At 39.6% G+C, this 24,239-nt stretch overlaps 1 long non-coding RNA gene across 1 annotated transcript; it reads left to right on the top strand.

Moving 5' to 3' along the window:
• The first annotated feature begins 1,087 nt into the window (after nucleotides 1-1,087).
• On the top strand, nucleotides 1,088-23,400 carry LOC111096520. Its single transcript, XR_005360426.1, has 3 exons — nucleotides 1,088-1,273; nucleotides 21,567-21,684; nucleotides 22,001-23,400. It is a non-coding gene; the product is annotated as an uncharacterized LOC111096520 (long non-coding RNA).
• Nucleotides 23,401-24,239: the final 839 nt, after the last annotated feature.

Below are 24,239 nucleotides of genomic sequence, written 5' to 3'. Positions count from 1 at the left end.
AGAAAGAAAGAAAGAAAGAAAGGAAGGAAGGAAGGAAGGAAGGAAGGAAGAAAGAAAGAAAGAAAGAAAGAAAGAAAGAAAGAAAGAAAGAAAGAAAGAAAGAAAGAAGAAAGAAAGAAAGAAAGGAAATAATAGGACAGTTCCAATGTCCACGATGATTTCCTAGAAAAAATAATGCTACATTGTAGGCATAATGTTGATCTCTGTTGCTGACAAGTTAGACATTCAGAGACAGTGGTAACTAGATTGGCCTTGCTAAATATGAGTCCATGCTGTTGGGCACATATATAGCCACCATCTCTACCACATAGTTGTTCCATTTATTTATTTTTTTTAAAGATTTTATTTATTTATTCATGAAAGACAGAGAGAGAGAGAGAGAGGCAGAGACACAGGCAGAGGGAGAAGCAGGCCTCATGCGGGGAGCCTGATGTGGGACTCAATTCTGTGACTCTAGGAGCACACCCTGGGCCGAAGGCAGACACTAAACCTCTGAGCCACCCAGGGATTCCCTAGTTGTTCCATTTATATGTCCATCAGGTCAACTCTGAGATTGCTGATGATGAGTTCTGGATAATATCAATTGGCTGACCCATTTTGTCTACTTTGTTTTTTAGCATCTGGGAGAGAGTGTTTTGCCTCTATCAAAATAACTTGTCTTCTGTAACTTGCCAGGAACTGGTTTTCAAAAGATATATAATCCTCTACTGTGGATAGCATGAACTTTTTCCATAATTTCAGGTGCCAAGTGTTCGCTTTGGCAGCACATATACTAAAATTTCAGGTGCCAGCCGTGTGATCCTCCCACGGCAGTTCTCCATAGACCCCTTACTCCATTTTTTGCCACCATGGGCACCTCCATCACGGTAGGGCCTGCTGGATCATATGACCCAAGAGGCAGTGCTAATTGCACCACATTTTGGACCTGCTAAAGTGCTCTTTCTTGCTCCAAGGCCCCTCAAAGCTCGCAGTTTTCCACGTCACCCAGTATACAGGCAAGAACAAGATTCCTAAGTGTGGAATATGTTGTTTCCAGAACCCAATGAGATCAATGGGCTCTTTGCTTCTTTCTTTATGGTAGGATGAAAGATGCTGCAATTTTTCTTTCACTTTGGAGTGGTTATTCGACAAGCCTGAACCACTGGACTCCTAAAACTACATTGAAGTAGATGGTCTCTGAATCTACATAGAGTTTATCTCCCAACTCTGGAATATGTGTGTCTTACCAAGGCCTCTAGCCATCTCTACCAGACCTCAGAACACCCAACATGAAGTGAGTTGCTCATCTTAATTGGGAGTTGTCTGTACCACCAAACCATGAATTTGGTAAGCTGAGCATTCCATCATCAAGGGGAAATGGCCTATGTAAAATCAGTTTTAAGTAACCTTTTTTTTTTTTTTAAAGATTTAAGTATTTTCTGAGACCCAGGTAAGTTGCATTATCTCTCACTCAACCCACACCTGTATCCTTATGGAAAGTTCTCTATGATCAATTGACAAAGGATGAAAAAATTCAAGCCTGGATTACAAATTACGAATTACAAGCCATTAAGTGGCTTTCCACAATATAACGTTACCAGTCAAAACTGCTACAGTTGTCCAAATTAGGTGTGTCATGAAAAGACAGTGAGGAGTGGAAATCCTCCCAGTGGACATAACTTTGACCAGTACATCTAATGGTTGATTTGCAAAGAAAGAGAAATGGACTGAAATGTAGATCCATATAAATTCAAGGGCAGTGATTTTTTTAAAAAAAGATTTTATTCATAGAGACACAGAGAGAGAGAGAGGCAGAGACACAGGCAGAGGGAAAAGCAGGCTCCATGCAGGGAGCCCGATGTGGGACTCAATCCCAGGTCTCCAGAATCACACCCTGGGCTGCACGTGGTGCTAAACCGCTGCGCCACCAGGGTTGCCCCTCAAGGGCAATGATGAAAGGCTTGGTCACATGTTCAGAAATTTGGAGGGAAAAACAGAACATCAGGGGATTGATAGCAGGAGGTTTAGGGAAGATGTATATGAATGAATATCTTGGAATGATCCCAGGATGTGGGAATACTTGTGTCCTTTGTGAATGCCCATCAAAGATGATCTGAATAATTGGGTGAACAAGATTATTCATTTTGTGACTCTCAGATTCTTTCTCTAAACTCTTCAGTACTTGCACAATAGACTCAGAAAAATTAATGGTGTCAGGGATGGAGATTATTCAGGACTTAATATGAAGTTCCCTTCAACAAAGCTGGTCTGGCTACTGCCACTGCTGAATGTCAACCTGACCTTGTGCCCTGGATTCCACCTTCCTTGAGCCCTCAATTCCGTAGTACACTCAGCAAGAAGAGACTGCCACCTGGTGGCAGATTTATTATATGGCCCCTTCTATTACTATGACTAAGGAATTTTTTTTTTTTTTTTTTTTTTGACTAAGGAATTTGGTAATTTGTCTTCATTGGAATAGAAATTTATTCTGGATAATCTTTCTTGCATACCATATATCTTCCAGAAATACTATACATGTTCTTAGTTAATGTTTAATCAACCACTATGGTATACCATACGATATTGCTTCTGATCCAAGAACTTATTTTACAGTAAAAAAAAAATAGTGAGGCTGTGTTTATGGGGTTTACTGTTCTTAACTGGTCCTAAATTCTAAGCAGAGCAGTGTCATTCAAAGTAATCTATTCCATATTAGTGAGGGGCCCACTCCTGGGAAATGGGATAGCAGGAATGAGGTAGAAAAGCAGGCCCTTGGCTTTTAATTGCAGCTCAGAGTAGAAATCTCTCCTACAGAGCCAATATAAGGAAAAAAGCCAGGAGACCGAGCAAGAAGGGATGTAGAAAGGTGATCTGCTTTCTTTTCACCAAGGCTTCTAAGAGGCTCATGTTGAGAGTGTCATTGTAGGATTTAGGGTTGTTTTCAGCTGAGGAGCATCTAAGCCCATTTTTAAGCCTTGATGGGCTCACAGGAAAGAGTGATTCAACCCTGTGAAACCTAGATGCTCATGCAAACAGGACCTTAATTTTCTGGAGGAGTGGAGAAGATATATTCAGAGGAAAAAGGTTAGGAGCATGGGAGTTAATGGTTATAGCATCTCTCTTCTCAACTGCCTCCCACCATGCATGCTCTACTCTGCTACATTCCCACTCTCAGCCTCACCATTAATATTGCCTGATAAAGAAGTAAGAACAAACCACAGAATAGGCAGGGAAGTAAGCTTCCACTGTTATTGACATGATCATCTAATCTTTCCTGCCTTTGGTGTTCAGTACTATGAAAAAGCAAATATTTTGGGGAGTGATTTGGCTTTAGGTCAGTCACGAGAGCACAGACTCAAACTGGGCAGGCCAGTGTCCTCTGCCTTAATCTGGAACGGGCCAGTCCTGACTCCCTCCTTAGCCATTGTGGATTCCAGGAGGTTAGGCTGGCAGCCTAGAGAACTGAATTGTGGATTAAAATCAGTTCGGGTGGAGTGAAGCCTGAGGTGAACCAAAATCCATGACCCTCTGTGAGGAAGTCATAGACTCGGATTTTGCATAATTTCTTTACCCTGCTGTATGATGAACTGGCTAGACTCTTGCATTTTTTACTTGCTTAGCTGCTTCTTATATCCTAGGACTGGGGCAGAAATAGGGGTTTAGGAAGAGCCATGGGATTTCTGTGGAAGGAAGGAGGTGCATATTGGCCTGGTTACTCCATATCTCCGACATTCTGGAAGGATCCAGATGGGTACAAGGATATCAGCAAGCTTAGCCCAGTGACTCCTAGGTCCTATGCCTAGAATAAGATCCTGCATAGGAAAGCTAAAGAGTTGCTAGTTTTTCAAGGTTCCTGCTCATAGCACATACTTTCTTGCTCTCCCCAGGTGCCTATCATCCAGCAGATCTATCTGTATATCATGGGATTATCTCCACAGCTGAAATCATTGAGTGTTTTTCCTGAGTCGGGACTCATTTATGATGGCCACTTATTTTCTATGTCAGTCCCTTGATCATTTTATTATTTACTACTAACTCTTTGCCTGGGTTTCTCTCTGCTCCCTGGTTTTTACTTTATGAAATAGCTTTTCTTGACCACGTTTATCCTAATTAATTAACCTTTTTTTTTTTTAATTAACCATTGTTTTTCTGCCATCACCCTTATTGCTTGGAGAAAAGAAGATTATTTCTTTAGAGGCACATTATGCCAAAAACTTTTTTGTTGTTGCCTTTTTAGAATTTTTTTTTTTTTGCTTTTATGAAAGAGAATTTTTAATGGATTGATTTCATCAGGCAGTTTTAATTCTGTTTACTATTTATAAGCATGGAATTTATTAATATTCAGTTTTCCTTTCCCTATTCCCCTCTCTTTCGAAAAATTAGGCCAGAATAGTTTGCCAAGAAAAAAAAAAAGGAGGCCTACTGCAAAAAAACATCACTACTGAGATCTAACTGAAATATTCAGAGTGTTGAATAATGCCATTGACACTGCAGACACCACTGCTTTTCTCATGATTCTAAATCTTGGGATTGAAACATTAGGAGACTCATCCATTGCCAGGAATTTTAATTGCTAGATTGTTCATAAGCCCAGAGAATCCCATTTCTCTTTTTGGTGAGATATTAAATAGAACTTTAGACATTCATACAGCCATATCTTCTTCCTTCACTTTTTTTTCCTACTGGATGGGTTGGAAAGAAAGGAGAATGAAAAGTATCCATTTGCCAGACATTATTCTCTTTAACATATGAAGTCTCAAATAATCCTAGCAATGACCTGAGTGTCCATATTTGACAAATGAGAAAATTTAAGCTCAGAGTAGTTAGGTAACTTAACCAAATCACACAGCTGTTAGGTTGGCGTTTGAGACCCAAACTCAGATCTACCTAACTTTAAAGCCTGGGCTATTCTACTAGACTTGTTCAGAAAAAGATCTCTTATTAAATAAACTGAGCAATGAGTCAGCAATAAATGTTTATTCAGGTGTCAACAAATACTAGAGGCCAATGTAAAGCAAGGAATTATTATTATTATTTTTTTAATTTTTATTTATTTATGATAGTCACAGAGAGAGAGAGAGAGAGGCAGAGACACAGGCAGAGGGAGAAGCAGGCTCCATGCACCGGGAGCCCGACGTGGGATTCGATCCCGGGTCTCCAGGATCGCGCCCTGGGCCAAAGGCAGGCGCCAAACCGCTGCGCCACCCAGGGATCCCCAGGAATTATTTTTTTAATAAATTAATTTTTTATTGGTGTTCAATTTACCAACATAATAACACCCAGTGCTCATCCCGTCAAGTGCCCCCCTCAGTGCCCGTCACCCATTCACCCCCACCCCCCGCCCTCCTCCCCTTCCACCACCCCTAGTTCGTTTCCCAGAGTTAGGAGTCTTTATGTTCTGTCTCCCTTTCTGATATTTCCCACACATTTCTTCTCCCTTCCCTTATATTCCCTTTCACTATTATTTATATTCCCCAAATGAATGAGAACATACACTGTTTGTCCTTCTCCGATTGACTTACTTCACTCAGCATAATACCCTCCAGTTCCATCCACGTTGAAGCAAATGGTGGGTATTTGTCGTTTCTAATGGCTGAGGAATATTCCATTGTATACATAAACCACATCTTCTTTATCCATTCATCTTTTGATGGACACTGAGGCTCCTTCCACAGTTTGGCTATTGTGGCCATTGCTGCTAGAAACATCGGGATGCAGGTGTCCCGGCGTTTCATTGCATCTGTATCTTTGGGGTAAATCCCCAACAGTGCAATTGCTGGGTCGTAGCGCAAGTCTATTTTTAACTCTTTGAGGAACCTCCACACAGTTTTCCAGAGTGGCTGCACCAGTTCACATTCCCACCAACAGTGTAAGAGGGTTCCCTTTTCTCCGCATCCTCTCCAACATTTGTTGTTTCCTGCCTAAAGCAAGGAATTATTAATTATAAACCAGGCCACTAGAAGTTAGGGTGACATAGGTTTCAGAGATCAGCTTAGAAACTGGAAGTGTAGACATAGATTTTTAACAGGCTAGAGAGAGGTGTGTGGGAGAACAAGATCCTATCAAGAGAAATCTGGAGGACATTATGTTAAGTCAAATAAGCCAGAGAAAGACAAATACAGTATGATCTCACGTGTAGAATCTAAAAAAAGACTGAACTCAAAAGCTGAGAGTAGAATCAGGGCCTGGTAGGGATGGGAGATGGAAGGAGATTGAGGAGGTGTTAATCAAAGAATACCAATGAGCATTTATATAGTACGAAGAAGTCTAGGGATCTAATGTATAGCATGATGACTATAGAGTTGACCCTTGAGCAACAGGAGGGTTGGGGGTAGATGCCCCCATGCAATTGGAAATCTGCATGTAACTTTTTAATTTTTCATTTAAAAAATTTTTAATTGAAGTAGAATTGATGTGAAATATTAGTTTCCGGTGTATAACATAATGATTCAACAATTATATACATTAAGATATACTTGGCAAGTGTATTACAATATTATTGACACATCCCCTGTCCTGTATTTTTCATCTCAGTGACCTATTTAATTTATAACTGAAAGTCTGTACCTCTTAACCCCTTTATCTATTCCCCTATCCGTCCACTCGCCTTCCCTGTGTATAATTTTTGACTCACCCAAACTTACCTACTTATAGCCTACGGTTGAACAGAAGCCTTACAGATAACCTAAACAATCAATTAACTCTTATTTTGTATGTTGCATGTATTATATTCTTACAGCAAAGTAAGCTATAGAAAAGAAAATGTTACTAGGAAAATCATAAGAGAAAATACATTTACAGTCATACTGTACTGTAAAAAAAAAAACATGTATAAGTGAACCCACATGGCCCAAACCCATGCTGTTTAAGGGTCAACTGTACTAGATACTGTACCAAACACTGAAAATACACTAAGAGTGTAGATTTCAGGTACATTCGTTACATAGACAAAAATAGTAACTATGTAAGGAGACAGCATGTTGACTACCCTGTTTGTAGTAATCATTTCACTATGTATATCAAATCATCATGTTATATGCCTTCCATACATAAGTTTTTATTAAAGATTTAAAAATTGTAAATATTGGGGCACCTCAGTCAGTTGAATGTTTGACTCTTGGTTTCAGCTCAGGTCATAATCTTAGGGTTGTGGGATCGAGCCCTGCTTCATGCTCCATACTAGGCATGGAGTCTGCTTGAGATTCTCTTCCTCTGCCCCTCCTACTACTTGCACGTGTGCACACTCTTCTCTCTCTCTTTCTCTAAAATAAGTAAAATCTTTTTAAATATTTAATTATTTGCTTCAAAAATACTCTAAACTGTTAAAAGGAAAATATAAGTTATATTTAAAAAATAATAAATTAAGCAATTTTTAATGCAAAGAAAAGACTGGTAAGAATATACCAGCACTACTATAAATACATTGAATTTGTGCCTCTCAGGAATTTGACAATCATTGGGGTCATTTCTCTCTTTCTCTTTCCAGCTTTTCATTCTCCTGTCTTTGTCAGTCATATCTTGTCCTTAAATAATCATACTTTAGCACTGGACTTTTTTTTTTTTATTGGAGTTCAATTTGCTAACATATAGTAAAGCACCCAGTGCTCATCCCATCAAGTAGCACTGGACTTTTAAAATTGATTATTTTTGTTAAATAGAGGTCTCTGTTCCCTGGTCTTATTTTTTAAACCTAAAAAAGTAAAATTAAGTTGCCTTTTGTTTCTGAGGCTTTGAACTGAAACATTTTTGTTGTTATTGTACTTTTAGCCAAAGTGTTCAGAAACCAAGCTATCCTGAGTTCTTCACATAGCCTTCCCCTGGCCCTCCCATCATGGCTGGTCTCTCTTCTCTCAACTGGAGTGCTGTTATGGGTGGGACTGGGGTGGCAAGGACAGAGCTGGAGGAGGAAGAGCAAGAAAGAGGGACAGTGTTCCAATCTGTTTGTATGCACCTCACAACTTACCATTGACCAATCTACATTACTAGTCGCAGGCTGCTGTTCTGCCCCAAGACAATATTTGATAACCAACTTTCTAAGGAGAGAAAAAAAATCCATTTCTTTTAACTTGGACACACATATTCTACTTAAGAAAACAGACTGACATTTATACTGACTTGAAAATGCTATGACATTTTTGGAAATTGCTGGGCTCAAATAGCTTTCTGGAACTAGAAAACCAAAGAACCTGCCAGATGACATTTTTTACTCAAGAGAGAGAAGTATAGAAGAGAAGGAAATTTGGATTCACAGCTGAATGTCTGGCTTAGATGTTAAGCCTCTCTGGCGGAGAATGTGCTTTCTTGCTTCTGTTTTTGGTGTAATGCCAAGGGAACTGTCAGACCACAAATAATCATTGTTAACTTGCAGTGGAAACTGGAGCCATTAAGAAAAATATTAAAAGCCTGTTCCAAGATCATAACATTTTACAGGGTAAAGAAATAAGATACCTGGCTAACCTGTTTTACTAGTCATGGATGGAAAATGTGCTGACCAACTGAATTTGAAGTAATAGATGATTTTTCCATGATTGGTCATGGATTTTAAAAAGACAATGTGCTTAGAAAAACAAATTTGCTGTAACTTGGGTAATAGGGAAAACAAAAGCAAAAAGCCTGGGTTGATCAGATTTATGATGCAGCAAAATAATTTTGTTATCTGGCCAGAATTCCCTGCTTCTGGTGTGTTTAAGAGGAGGAGTTGCCTAGGTTGCAGAAAACAACTCACACTTGGGCAGGATGCACACTGGATTCCTTTGAATTTTGCTGCGAAATTCTTTACTTCTCAAACTGTATTTTTGAAGATCTTGCTGAAAGATTGGCAAAAGCTACAGATCCCAAAAGGGAATTTTCATCAGATCATAACAACTAAATATCCTGAATAATAGGTAAGGATGGGTGGAGGGACTTCCTCCAACAGTTGAGAACATTTTTCTTCTTCCATTTTTGCTTCCCAGTTTAAATGTTCAAAATCCTATTCCAATGCAGGCTAAGAGGTGAGGATTTGAGTTGTTAATTTGATTGGGTTCTAGGATGAATTTATGTTTGCCCCTCCAGGTCCACTCTTCACCTTTCACTCTGCACTAGCACCTGGAGGCCAACCTGAATCCATCACAGATTTTCCAAGCCTTCCGGCTTCTGGTTGGGGTTAGCCAAAGGGGTTGGTCCCAGGCAAATGGATTGATGCGAGGGAAGAGAGACTCGAGGAGAATTTCTACTCTCCAAGCTTCTTCCCTGTGAATCCCTTCACCAAAGATCATAGTCAAAGATATCTTTTCTATATGACTTTCTTCAGCTAAGTTCTGGTAATTTACCACATCTATTTGGGGCCTAGGGTTATTCTTTGTGATTCTTCTACATCCTGCCCACGTCTTTGTAAGCAACCCTTTGTAAATAAGCTCACTTAGAAGGGCTCCAAGTTGAGCACACCATCTATTTCCTGCTAGTCATTCTGCAAATTTTGTCACAGTCCTTTAAAGACATTCTAAGATGCTATAGGTTAAGAAGCAGGGGACTGACTAGCTGCTCTTTGGGATCTAATACAATGTCCAAACCTTTGCTTAAACCCCATCTGCCAATGCCTGTTGTGCAATGCCCAATCTCTGAGCCTCTATTACACCCCTGCTCCCCCAATCCGCCAACCCCACATAACCCACCTCCTCCTTCTATGGCTGCTGCCACCTCCGTACTACAAACCACAACCATCTTCTACTGTCTGCTTCAAAAGTCCACCACTCAGTCCTCTGCACTCACTCTTACTTTCTCTTATTCACCTCCCATATTGCAGTTAAATTACTCTTTCTAGGGGCACCGGGTAGCTCAGTCCATTAAGTGTCTGCCTTAGGCTCAGGTCATGATCCTGAGTCTCCGGATCAAATCCCATGTCAGGCTCTCTGCTTAGCAGGGAATCTGCTTCTCCCTCTGCCCCTCCCCACTTGTGTTCTCTGTCTCTCAAATAAATAAATAAAATTTAAGAAGCACTCTTTCTAAACTGTGAATCTGACCATGTAGGTGATGGTCATGTTGATAGTGTTTAATACATTAACAGAGGGAACCAACAATGTCCCACTCACGCTTAAAATCCCTCTACGGTTGCTTGTGCTTTTAGGTGTACAGTCATACAAGGCATGTAAGGTTTAGAAGACCCTACAAGACCTGGCTCCTGCTGACCGCACCATCTTCATCTCATGTAACTGCTCCTCTTGCTCTCTGCTCCAGCCACACGGGCTACCTCTTGGCTCCTGGAAGGAGCTGTGCCCTTCCTGGCCTCAAAGCCTTCCTACTTGCATTCCTGCACTAGAAATTTTTCTTCTCCTCTCCCTTTTTACTTATCCTTCCAGTCTCAATTGAATGTCATTTGGTTAAAGAGACTTCACCTGATTGCTCTCCTGCCCGGCAGACCAGACCAAGTTGCCTTACTCATCTCCTTTGTAGCATGTATCCCAGTTGAAGTTAATTATTTGTGCACACAGTCACTTAATATGTGGGTAATTTAACATATCTCATTACCTTGCCTGCTACCAGCCTAGTCCCTGCCATCAGCGTCACTTGCCTAGTTGGCAATAAACTCCTAACTAGTTTTCAGACTTCCCCTCTTGTCATCTCTCCATGTTCATTCTCCACAGGGCTGCCAGAATGATCTTTAAACACATAAATGGGCCATGTCATTTCCACCACACTGAGAATAAAATCCTAGCTTTGCCACCTGGCCTGCTTGCACCTGCCTAGTCTGCTGCTAACCTCCTTCTCCTTCCCCATCCCCAAATCTCTGCCTCACACATTCTGCTTCCCTTCTCTTCCTCCAACTGCCCTCCACCCCTTGCTGGAATACATAGCATTTTCTCCTTCTTTCTCATTTTAAGCTTTCTTTCTGGAGTATGTAATGTGATTGAATAATTTTTCATGAGTTCATGTAGACAGCTATTGGTTCTGTTTCCCCAGTTCCTTGTCTCCTATTCTTTTGATAACAGCACCCCCTTTCCTTAGCAGATTTGCTCCCACACAAGTCCTAGTAACTGCCCATCCCATCCCCCACCCTCAGTAGGCCTGGGACACAAATCTGATCAGGCTAGGCTACCATTTCCCAGGGCTTTATTATGCATATTGTTAGAAACTCTCAATGTTGGTGTGCCTCAGTTGGTTGAGCATCTGCCTTCAGCTCAGGTCATGATCTCAGGGTCCTGGATTCAAGCCCCATATTGGGCTCCATGCTCAGTGGGAAGCCTGCTTCTCCCTCTCCCTCTGCTGCTCCTCGTGCTTGTGCTCTCTTTCTATGTCAAATAAATAAAATCAGAAAGAAAGAAAGAAAGAAAGAAAGAAAGAAAGAAAGAAAGAAAGAAAGAAAGAAAGAAAGAAAGAAACTCCCTCCTGGAAAGAAATTAGACCAAATCTTAAATCAGACAATATACAAGTAAGGATTTCTTAAATGCTTCACATCCATTTATTTTTCAACAGACATTTATTGAGCACTTTCTACACTACCTACCTATTGTGCTAGAAACTGGGGAAATATATAGCAATGAACAAAGCAGACATATATCCCTGCCCTGGATAATTCTGTGACTCAGACAATAGTGATTGCTGAAAATTCTGGATGCTGAAAAGAAGTGTAGAAAATTTACTGGATCCAGCAAAGAATTTCATGCTCAAATAAGATTTACTGTAGATTTTGTGGATTCTAAGACTGATCTACTTTATGTAGCTTTAAAAGGTGAGATATTAATAGAAGGAGACATTAAAATTCTATTCTTTCAAAGAACTGAATCATCGTGCCGGTTAGAGATAATATGTAATCAGTTCTGAATCTAAAAATGACTCTGGAAAGTAGAGGCAAGGCACAAGGTCGCACTTACATCTTTCCTCTCCACAGATTTTCGTAACATCAGCACTATATTCAAGAGAAATGATTTTTAAAGAGAGATAAATCCTAGGTCTAGAAACTGAAAGTGCGAGAATGTGAGTTTGATGTTGCAGAAAACAAACAAGCATTTAAGCTATTCATTCCATCAGTTTATTTCGGTAAAATCTCTTAGCAATAGTGAATGAAAACATTATGAATAATAATGAAAACATTATGCCAACTGGAAGAAACTAGTCACATAAAACCACATATTGTATGATTTCACTTATGTGAAATGTCCACCATGGGCAAAACCATAGTGATTTAAAGTAGATTAGGGGCTGGGGGAGAGGACATGGACAGAGACTGCCAATGGATATGGGGTTTCTATTTGGGATATGAAAATGTTCTGGAATTAAATAATAGCAATGGTTTTACAACCTTGTAAATACACCAAAAAGCCACTGAATTGTACATTCTTTGGTGAATTTTATGGTATGTGAATTATATCTAATTTTTTTTTTAAAAAAAGATTGAATCATTTGTTGATTCAATTAAGTCCAGGCAAGATTTAAGAAGGGTTATTTTGGCTTCCTTGCCCTCTTCTCTTCTCTATGAGAGCACCGTCCCCACACCTTTCAGCAAACTAGAACAGTAAGAGTAATAGGACCTGGATTCCCACGTGGGTTCTGATGATTACATCAGACCTATGGTTCTCAAAGCACTGGTCATCAAAAGCTAAAATTGAACAGGGCCCATCTTTTTCAATCACACTAGAATAATGCTCAGCACATCCGGATAGAAGTGAGTCTCACTGAAGCAGAATCTTGAAAGGGGTAGAGACCCACTTGGCAAACCCCAGGTTGAGTTTATAGACAGAGTTGCCTTTACACAAAAATGAGGCAGGTGAAATTTGTCTTGAGAGCCTTCCATTCTCTCTTTCTGCCATTTTCTCTTAGAGGCTCAGTGCTCTATCATACACACTTCATCTCTCTAGGAATCAGATCCCTGTCAATTTGTGACTTGTCCTTGAAATTAATTACTACAACCCCAATTTAAAGCTTTAGTCCATAGACAGACTCACACAAATATTCAAAGATCCATACATCAGGATATTTACTGTATCATTTTAATAGTTGTTTCCAAGCAGAAATAACGTGGATGATTGCTAATGGGAGAAATATTGCACATCGATTAAACAAACAAAAAATCCTCGCGGAGGATTTAAGCTACAGAGCAATACTTAGGGAGAAGCTCCCTCCTAAATTAAGGTGTAATGGGTGTGGTTATGGGTGGGAATTGGGATTTGGGTAGTGATCAGGAACTATGTGGAGGCTGATTTGGCATCCTGAGTTTTTCCTTATTCTTTCCCTTTGCCTGGATTACCCCTCCCCCTCCCCCCACCGACCTATCTGACCTTTGGAAGGACTATGAACAACTTCTAACATAATGTTGCTCAAATGCCACTTTTTTTTTTTTAAAGATTTCATTTATTTATTCATGACAGACACACACAGGCTGAGAGAGAGAGAGAGAGATAAAGAGAATGAGAGAGAGGCAGGGACACAGGCAGAGGGAGAAGCAGGCTCCATGCAGGGAGCCTGACATGGGACTCCATTCCGGGTCCCCAGGATCACGCCCTGTACTGAAGGTGGCGCTAAACCGCTGCGCCACCCAGGCTGCCCTCAAATGCAACTTCTTGATATACATCTCTTACCCACCCAGCTAAGCTCTTTGGTGTCTCTCATCTTTGAATGTCCATAATTTAGTATACTGCCTGACATATATCAGAGGTGCAATAATATATTTTAACCAAAATAATGAATGACTGAACCTATTTCTTCCAACAAAATTGATTATTCCACTCCCCCTAGGCCCATAACACTTTATTGATGTCTCTTTTATGGCATTATGACTTTCTATCTTGTATTATAATTTATTGTGTGAATGTGAATGAAAGCCTTTTGTGGGCAGGAACCACATAACATCAAGCATAGTGCTCTGTGTATAATAAGCATCCAATTAATATTTAATGCAGTTGGGCAAATAAATTTCTGAGAAACAAAAGTTATTATAATCCAATTAATATGAGAAACAGATGTATGCTGACATAGATGCAGGAATATAATTAGGACTTTATTTCCACAGTACTGTCATCCTAGAGCCAACAGGGATATTCTGAGGCTGAAGTGAGCTGATTTATGCAGATAGTGCCTGAGAGCCAGAGCAGTTCAATCAACTTGCTCTTCCTCTTTCTTTCCCTCAGGCCTCCCCTTCAGCTAATGATAATTTTGACTTTCACACTATAAGGAAAACTGGTGCCTGGAAAAGTCAGAGGGTTATTTCAGTTCAAACAGCAAATCAACTGCAGAATCAAGAATAGATCTGCCCTCTCAGCCACTCTGGCATGGATCTCTCGCACAAGCCCTGGCCTTGGGAATGTGGGCTCGTTACCACATTTAGGACACAGATGACACACACCAAAGGAAAAGCTGCTTGTCAGTTTCATTTCTCTCCCCATATTTGGAATGGGGAGAGATCTTATAACCCCCATACATACCCACACTCTCTGTTTTATATTCCATGTTCTCCTTAATGGCTGGGGAGCATGTCACAGTCTCAGCTTTAGGTAGGGCACAATTATCTTTGTGATGTGGGAGGAACTTCAAGGTATAAGCTGTTTAGTATTCCAGGAGCAACTTGCAGGAACTCAGCTCGGTCACAAAGTCTGCTTAATGACGTTGAACATGAAAGTCTGGATTTTCTATTTCCAAGCTGTTATCTAGGCTGGCTAAATGATCCATTTGACCTCTGGCCTGAGCTCCAGGAGTAGCTAGAGTGGAGGGTCCAGCCTCTACAGCTATAGTCAGCTAGACCAGGATTTCTTCACCTCAGCACTATCGACATTTGGGGCTGGATAATTCTTTGCTTTGGGGGCTGTCCTGTGCATGGTAGGATTTTTAGCAGCACCTGCGGCTTCTATGTACTAGATGCCCACAGCACCTCCCCTCGCCTAACCAGATGTGACAAGGCAAAATGTCTTCAGATATTGCCAAAGTCCCCCAAAGAGCATTAGTATCCCCATTTGAGAACCTGTGACATAGACTCTGAGCTACTCGTTCATTACCCTCCAAGCTGGAGAGAGATATTCGCAAATTCCTCTTACGTTCAGGTCCCCGCCGACTAGGTCATGTTTTCCTTTGCTGAGACTTGGCTTTGACTATTTCTTCCTTATTTGTCTGACAAGGGCTACTCCTGGTTGCTGGAGCTCCTTGATTTCATTTCCCTCTGACCTTGGGGTGACCTCACTGTTTCCCTGTGTCAGCCCATGAACTTCTGGGTCAACAAAAATAATGTACACCCCGAAATTTGCAGTATTTATGCAATGAACTTTCATACATTCTGCCTCGGTGGTGATATGCCAGGGTATGCTGGAGATTTTGTTTATCAGTTAGAATTATGTTCAGTTGCTAGTGGCAGTGGCTTGAATAAGATAGAAGTTTGTCCCACATAAAAGTCCAGAGTGAGGCAGGCCAGAACAGTTCTGCTAGGCCTGGCCTCTGTTCAAAGATCACTTGATGGTCCAAGATAACCGCTTGCCATGCAGCCAGGATGAAGAAGGAAGGAACAGAGAAGAAAGCTAAATGAAGGAAAGTTCCTGGAGACTTCTATAGGACACTTACTCTTACATAGCATTTGTCTGAACTTAATTATTAGGCCACACCTACCTGTAAGGCAGGCTGAGGAAATGTGGTCTTTATTCTAAGTGGTCATGTGACCTACTTAAAAACTGGAGGGCAAGACAAGCGTCCATCAATTGGTAAATAGACAAGACCACACACACACACACACACACACACACACACACACACACACACACAGAGAAATATTACAAAAGGAGAAAAAAGGGGGAGAAAGGCGAACCACGAAAATGATTCTTAACTAAAGAGAACAAACTGATGATTACCAAAGGGGTATGGGTGGGGGCATGGGTTGAATTGGTGACAGGGATTAAGGAGTGCACTTGGGTTGACCACTGGATGATGTATGAAAGTGCTGAATCACTATATTGTACACTTAAGACTAATAGAACACTGCATGTTAACTTACTGGAATTTAAATAAAAACCTTTTTAAAAATTGGAGAGTAGGGAATACCATGATTATTGGAGGACAACTGGAAGCCTCTGCTGCATAGAGAGTACAAGTACTTGTAAAACACATACCTGCCTTTGGGGTGCTTCAATTGAGTAGCAGAATTGGTTGTACATACAACCACCTCTAGTTTAAGTTGACAAAATAGCTTTTTACCTAAATGGAAAGGTGTGATTGTGATTATAATACTGATAGATTTATAAGGACTTTAAACCAAATACTAACTAACCTAACCAAATGTGGTTAGGGACACATATTTATATTTATACAATTGTGAGTTTATAATTCCTTAGATCTCAAAATTTTATTCTACAACGAATTTAAGTATAGTGTTTGGAAAGTTCGCACCATAGGAAATGAATACAAGAAACCTAATCATCAGTATTTAAAATGTTGGAAATAACATAAATTTTGAATCACTTTGTAGGCTTCACTTTTGTCATCTAGTTGTGGGTGTCAAATTAACTCCCGCTTTATTTTTAGCTATGTAATGTGTCACTCAGTACACATTCCCTGACGGATTACATTGGCTGAAATATATAAAGGATTTGCAGCATCAACAGGATTGCCAAGGCTTCATCAAAGATTATTCCAAACTGGTAACTTGTTTTTTGGTACAAATTGACATGTCATCTTCCAATGCCAAAAGTCTTGATGATCAAACAGAGTTGGAACTGAGGCAGATCTTACTCTTCCAGTTTCTACATTTTTATAGTTCTTTGCCCTAGAGAACCCTATTCCAGAATAGTGCTGTTCTGATGGCCTCCATGGAGTGTTGGCCCAATCTGAAGACCTTGCCACATATTATAGAGTCAACGTGTGAGGTGGGGAAATTTCAGTTCTGAACTCTGAGTAAGAAGCTGGCAGCCCAAAAAGAGATCAGCAGATTTGTTTGGACTTTCTCTCTCTCTCTCTTTAAAGATTTTATTTATTTATTTGAGAGAGAGAGTAAACATGAGCAGGGGATGAGAGGCAGAAGGAGAAGCAGACTCATTGCTGAGCAGGGAGCCTGATGCAGGTCTCGATTCCAGGACCCTGGGATCATGGCCTGAGCTTAAGGCAGCCACTTAACTAATTGAGCTACCAAGCATTGTTTGGACTTTATTAAGGAAACTTACATGGAACAGTCCAGAGAAAGTTGCATATTGCTATTTTATTCAAAGAAAAGCTTGGTGTCCTCCAATTCTGGTCTCAGTCCCTATGATCACTCATTTCTGGAATTGTTTAGGTAAATATAAAATCTTAGAGGTAAAGAAGAAAATGAGGTGATCTGGAAGTCTGATGCCAGACAGATGAAGTGAACACTCCCAAGGAATGCAGCAATTGATAATGTGATGGCTTTTTAAAAGGGGCCTAAAGAAGAAGAGACATCAAAGGGCAGTTTCTCTTTACACATGTAAGACGATGTCTCTAAGGTCACCAGCACACACTTTAATAGCAATCATCATCAGTGGGATCAGCTTTCAACACAAAGAATGATGGTCTCCTTCCGTATCTTTGCATGTATGTGCGTTACACACATACCAGTCCAGTTCTGTGAGGGGAAAATATGTGTAAAGTGCCTCCACTGTGCCTGGCACATGGTAGTAGCTGCTCATTAAGTGAGAAACATTGTTATTGCTATTATCCAAAGGAAGGGGCACCATAGAACCTTTCTTCCTATCCTGCAAATCTAACTCTGAGGTCACCCATGCAGATTAGAAAAATGCACTTGTTTTCCAGGACCTAAAATAATCTCTCTCACCTTCTTGCAATACTTGTTGGCAGGTTCTTTTCACCAATCATCTTTCTTTTCCCTTATCCCCCTCAAAGACCTACTTTTCTTCAAGGCCCAAAGAAAATGCCAGCTTTTCACTATACCTATGCCTCAGTGCATTCCCAGTAGACATCCACTTTCTCCCATGGGTGCCCACAGCATTTTGCTTATATATGTAACACAGTTCTTACCATGCTGCAATGTATTTATGGGCCACCAGTTCCAATAACAGTGGACTTCTCCAGGGTAAAAATTATTTTTTTCTTTATCTCTGCATTTTCAATTATTTAAACATTGCCTGACAGATAAAATGTACATCTATCCAATGGGATATTATTCATAGATAAAGAGAAAAAAGCTACCAAGCCACAAAAAGACATGGAGGACTCTTAAATGCATACTGTTAAAGGAAATAATCCAGTCTAAAATGGTTGCACATGGGTCTAGACAATTGAGTACAGGGATGGCACTTGGTGGGAGCCAAGTATCTCATTTTTGGAATGAGAACTTATAGATAAGCAGGAGCAGGAGGTTAAAATCATCCATGTTGTAATGGATTAGAGTTGGAGACATCAGTAGGACCTCAGGTTTAGCTAACATAGATGCATATGGTTTCATAACAGAAATATTTATAGACATGCATATATACACTGATCACTATACACACACATATATTTCTTTGATCTGTTAACTGAGAGGTCCTAAAAGAAATGACAGCCCTATCACAAACATACCTGACGCCCAGATCTTGGTTTCTAATATCATTCTCCAATGAAAAGAACTAGGGCTCTTTGGAGAAATAACTGATTTAAGGACTGGGTGAGCCTGAAGCATGTTGTCATGCCAGAAAATAAGGGTGTGATTTTAAAAAGGGGGCAGAGGAGCCAACTGAAGGAGTTTCCAGGGGCCAGGAACAATTTGGGCAAATAAATAAGTAGATAGATGAAAGTAATACTGGATAATAATCTAAAGTATAAAATAAATATTTATGAGTCAATACTGATATAATTAAATGATTGGATAAATTAATAAATGAAGGAGAAGAGACAAATTGTGCTGAAGAATTTCAAATAATTCACACAGACTCTCCGTCTGCAGGGAGAGAGAGCATAAATCCCTACCCACTAAATGAAGGCTAGATATGACTTCCCTTTATTTTTTTTATTTTTATTTTTTTAAAGATTTTATTTATTTATTCATAGACACAGAGAGAGAGGCAGAGACACAGGCAGAGGGAGAAGCAGGCTCCATGCAGGGAACCCGATGTGGGGCTTGATCCCAGGTCTCCAGGATTACACCCCAGGCTGCAGGCAGCGCCAAACCGCTGCGCCACCGGGGCTGCCCATGACTTTGCTTTAAAGAGTATGGAAAGGGAGGAAAACAGAATAACCCTACAGTGGAGAAATCTAACAAAAACTGCATCAGCCAGGTGATCATTGTCAACACCAACAGTCATAAATCATGCTGATAGTATATGCCCTTGATATGATATGATGAGAATGGCACTTTGCCTCTGTGATCTTCCTCCCCAAATCCCATAACCCCAATCTAATCAGGAGAAAAACCTCAAATTCCAATTGAAGGAGACATTCTACAAAATATTTGACCAGTCCACCTCAAAGTTGCCAGGGAAGTCTGAAAAATTGTCATAGTCAAAAGGAGTCTAAGAGACTTGTGAACTAAATGTAATGTGGTATCCTGAATGAGATACTAGTGTAGCAAAAGGACATCAGGTAAGAACTAAGGAAATCTGAATGAACTATGAACTTTAGTTAATAATAATGTATATTGTAATATGTGTATATATAATACATATATAGAATGGTAATCATAGGAGAAATTGCGTGTAGGGTATGTGTCAATTCTATGGACTATGTTCTCAATTTTTCTGCAAATCTAAAACTCAAAAAAAAAAATATAGTCACACCTGACCAAAGAGGATATGCAGATGGCAAATAAATATGGAAAGATGTCCTACATTTTATGTCATGAATGATATGCAAATTAAAACAACAATGAGCTATATGCCTATTACAATGGCCAAAATTCAGAACACTGACATCACCAAATTCTGGCAAAGATGGAAACAGCAGGAATTTTCATTCATTGCTAATAGGAATGCAAAATGGTACAATCACTTTGGAAGACAGTTTGGCAGTTTTTTATAAAACTAAATATCCTTTAATATGATCCAGCAATCATGGTCCTTATTATTTATCCAAAAGACTTAAAATGTATGTCCAGGGGGATCCCTGGGTGGCTCAGTGGTTTACTGCCTGCCTTTGGCTCAGGGCGTGATCCTGGAGTCCTGGGTATTGAGTCCCGCTTCGGGCTCCCTGCATGGAGCCTGCTTCTCCCTTTGCCTGTGTCTTTGCCTCTCTGTCTCTCATGAATAAATAAATAAAATCTTAAAAAATGTATGTCCACAACAAAAATATGAATATGTATATTTATAGCAGCTTTATTCATAATTGCCAAAACTTGGAAGCAACCAAGATGTCCTTTGGTAAGTGAATGGATAAATAAACTGTGGTACATTCAAACAGCAGGATATTATTCAGAACTAAAAAGAAATGAGCTGGGAACCTGGTGGCTCAGTTGGTTAAGCATCTGATTCTTGATTTGGGCTAAGGTCATGATCTCAGGGTCATGAGATTGAGCCCTGCATCAGGCCCTGTGCTCAGTGGGGAGCTTGGAATTCTCTCTCTCTCTCTCCCTCTGCCCCTCCCCTCCTTGCACTTATGCTCTCTCTCTCTCAACCTCCCCCCCCAAAACACAAAAGAAAAACAAACTATGAAAAGGCATGAAAGAAACTTAAATGCATATTTCTAAACAAAAGAAAATAATCTGAAAAGGCTACATACTCTGTGATTTCAACTATATGACATTCTGGAAAACATTTGTCCAAACACCCAGAATGTACAACACCAGGAGTGAATCATAATGTGAACTTTGGATTCTGGGTGATAATGGTGTGTCAATAGGTTCATCAGTTATAATAAATGTTCTCTCTGATAGGGGATGTCAGTAATGGGGAACTATGAAGCTAAAACTTCTCTAAAAGTCTTAAGCACATACATACATATGTAGTCTTTTAAAAAAAATTTTCCTGACACATAATTGTTTATTATTAAAGGAACTTAAACCCAGGGAAGTTAATTTTCCCAAGTTAGCAAAAGTATAAATTACTGTATATAACCTAAATATAAGGATAATCTTTATTGTGATTTGTTTTAATTCATTTAGCATTTAATATGCTTATTATGTGATAGGTACTATTCTAAGTGCTTTACAGATATTAGCTAAGTTAATTCTCAAAACAATGTCATGAATAGGATACTATTATTATTCCCATTTTACAGACAGGAACTGAGACCTAGAAAGATTAAGGGTCACTTGCCCGTCCAGGCTTAAGTATGTGGCAAAGCTGGTGTTTGAATTGAGACAATCTAGCTCCAGAGATTATGGGTTAACCACCATACTATGTGGCCTCTGTTTATTCAAAAAAAACCTTTTAAAAATAGCTTAAGATTAAAGTCTCCTCCATTGTTTTCAGGCATCAAAGTTGCAGAAAAGTAAATTCAGACATTCAATACTATTATGACTGACCACCAGGGGGCATCAAAACTCTTACAAACCTGTCAAATGCTCACAGTTTCATTTACATTGCTTTTTAACCTGTTTCTATTTGATAGCCCATAAATAAACAAAAAATATACAAATAAAATTAATAGAGATGTTTAAGTGTCATGCAGATTTCACTTGTCTTTTTTGTTATCCATGTCCTATATATTTTCCATACTGTACATTTTAACTTCATTATATACTGTTTCATTTTCAGGTTGTTTCATTTGCTTGTCTCCTGCCCATGACTAAGATGCAAGCTCTTTGTCAGTACGGAAGACGGCTTATATTGTACTTACCATTTTTAAAAATTGTGTAACACCTGGCATAGTTAGGTACGTTATAAACACCACTTGCTAATTGGTTTGAATGCATAAATACTTTATTTTACATAATAGATATGTTCATGAGGCCAGCATAAGCCGCTTTAAAATTCAGTAGGGAAGCCAGATTTTAAGACAATCCAATAGTGAATCCTTTTGAATTAAGTCAAGAAGCACTCCATAATTTAGCCTAGTATATAAATCTCTATTTTCATATGTGGTTTGGCTTAAAGCAGAAAGTACCTGGGTATTGTTGATTGGAAAAAAAAATCAATTTCTGTATCTTGTGCAAGGTTTACTTATATTCTGCACTCTCTCCTTGCTGCAGGTGATGGCCAAGAATTGAAGGACAAAAGAGGCTGGGTTGTCAAGTGGCAAACGACATGACACTGCCTGAGACAGCAAAGACCTGCAGTCCTGCCTGTCATCACTCACTAGCTGGACAAGCCCACTTGAACTTTTGGGAGCTCTGTATCCTCGTTCCTAAAACGTGAGAGTTAAATAAGATGAATTCTCTCAAAGTCAGTTTTCAGTTTCCCAGGAAAGGGGGAAGATAGAAAAATCTTTTTTTTTTTTTTAAGATAGAAAAATCTTCACAGACTCTCCATCAGACTGTAACACAGCAACTGTGTTCTTCACCTTCATTAGATGCCATTGACATTGTAACAGTTTGCAATGATGTAGTCATTGCCCACAAAGTGCTGAATAGTTCTATGATCCTCCCTGGTCATCCTAGCCACTATATAAAGATAAGGGCAGGTACCATCTTTATGTTCTGATTTCAAAGATAAGGATGTTTGTTAAGGGACTAGTAGACTGTCTGGCAGTTGCTGAACCTAACCTTTTACTTCTGTCCACAACTAATTTAGAGAAAACACTCAGATATCAATTTTTTTCCTTACAAATAATTAGAAGCATTTAAAAAGTATAAGATTAATCAGATATTTCATTTTCCCACCAAGGGACACTATGGTTCATTTAACTTTGAATCCATCATAGGCAGAGAGGTTTGGGGGCCGTTTGGAAGGGGTTTATGAGCTGTAAATTGAGTGCGCTGAGAGCAATTAAGCACTTAAATTAGAGCAATGTGTAAATTTAACAGCTGGGAAGTGTTGTCAGTTGCAAGCTACAGACCACCTGCTTGGCAGATTCTGCATACAAACTGAAGAAAATAGATTAAATAGTGGAAAGTAGAATCTGGCTTTGGTAATTTGGAGCATAAATTCAGATTACACATACAGCTGGAGTACCTTTAAGATTCATGCAGAAGTACAGCACCTCCTCTAGGGATGCTTGACTGGACAAAGATTTGTTAGGCTGTTTAAACTGTGCTTCAATTACAATTTAATTACTCTTACAGTAAATAGCTTGGGACTGTTTCAAGAGAATCTGACCTTGGAATATGATGTCTATTTATCTTACCTTTTTCTTTTTCTTTCTTTCTTTTTTTTTTTTTTTTTTTTTGGTGCTAAAAAGAATGGTTGTCACAAAGACCTACAAGCTTCTATTTACTCACATGGTATTTATAAAATTGATTAAAACAGTATTTTTCACCATGTTCCCAGGATCCTCTTAAGACTTGTCAATGGGAAAGAAAGAGTTCCCAGGCTTCTATCACTGACCAACTCTTAGTGAAATATATGTTTTAATATGTTTTAATCCTCTGTAATAAAGTATTAATTACCGTTGAAGGAATAAGATCAGGGAATTTGCATTCTTTAAAAAAGGTTTGGGCAGCCCGGGTGGCTCAGCGGTTTAGCGCTGCGTTCAGCCTAGGGCGTGATCCTGGAGACCCCGGATCGAGTCCCGCGTCAGGCTCCCTGCATGGAGCCTGCTTCTCCCTCTGCCTGTGTCTCTGCCTCTCTTTCTCTCTCTGTGTCTCTCATGGATAAATAAATAAAAATCTTTAAAATAAATAAAAATAAGAAAGATTTTATCTTATTTTACATACTCTGTACACCCAATGTGGGGCTTGAACTTACAACCTTGAGATCAAGAGTCACATGCTCTCTTGAATGAGTCAGCCAGGAGTCCCATGGACTCATACTTATTATTCCTTCCTTCCACATCAAAATGAACTTATCTGAGATTTGCTGCTCTTTGAGTTTTCTAAGGCAGAATTGTTGGTAATTTCTGATAAATCGGGAGACATAAATCACAAGAAGAACACTTATTCTATTAATTGAAAAAGGGAAAATTTTGAAAAGTTTGAAGACTTTTAAAAGGCTGCTATAGTTTTTTTTTATTCCTTTCTTAAACTGCTTACCTTTTTCTTAGAATAGATGAGATCCTAAAACATGTGCTCAGTCCTTCATGTATTCATAAGCTTATTTAACAAATATATATTGGGGCTCACTATGTGCCAGGCACAGTGTCAGAAGTTAATGATACAAGGATGAATAAGATTGTTTCTACCCCTCAAAAGTTTCCAGGGACAATCAGGAGAGATTGAAGCATTTCACAACAAAATAATAGCCTCAATAATTTGAGTACTGGGATCCCTGGGTTTGGCGCCTGCCTTTGGCCCAGGACGTGATCCTGGAGTCCCGGGATGGAGTCCCACATTG

Source organism: Canis lupus, chromosome 6, assembly GCF_011100685.1.
Source record: "Canis lupus familiaris isolate Mischka breed German Shepherd chromosome 6, alternate assembly UU_Cfam_GSD_1.0, whole genome shotgun sequence".
NCBI classification, from domain to species: domain Eukaryota; kingdom Metazoa; phylum Chordata; class Mammalia; order Carnivora; family Canidae; genus Canis; species Canis lupus.
This window is presented reverse-complemented; position numbering and strand designations above follow the sequence as displayed.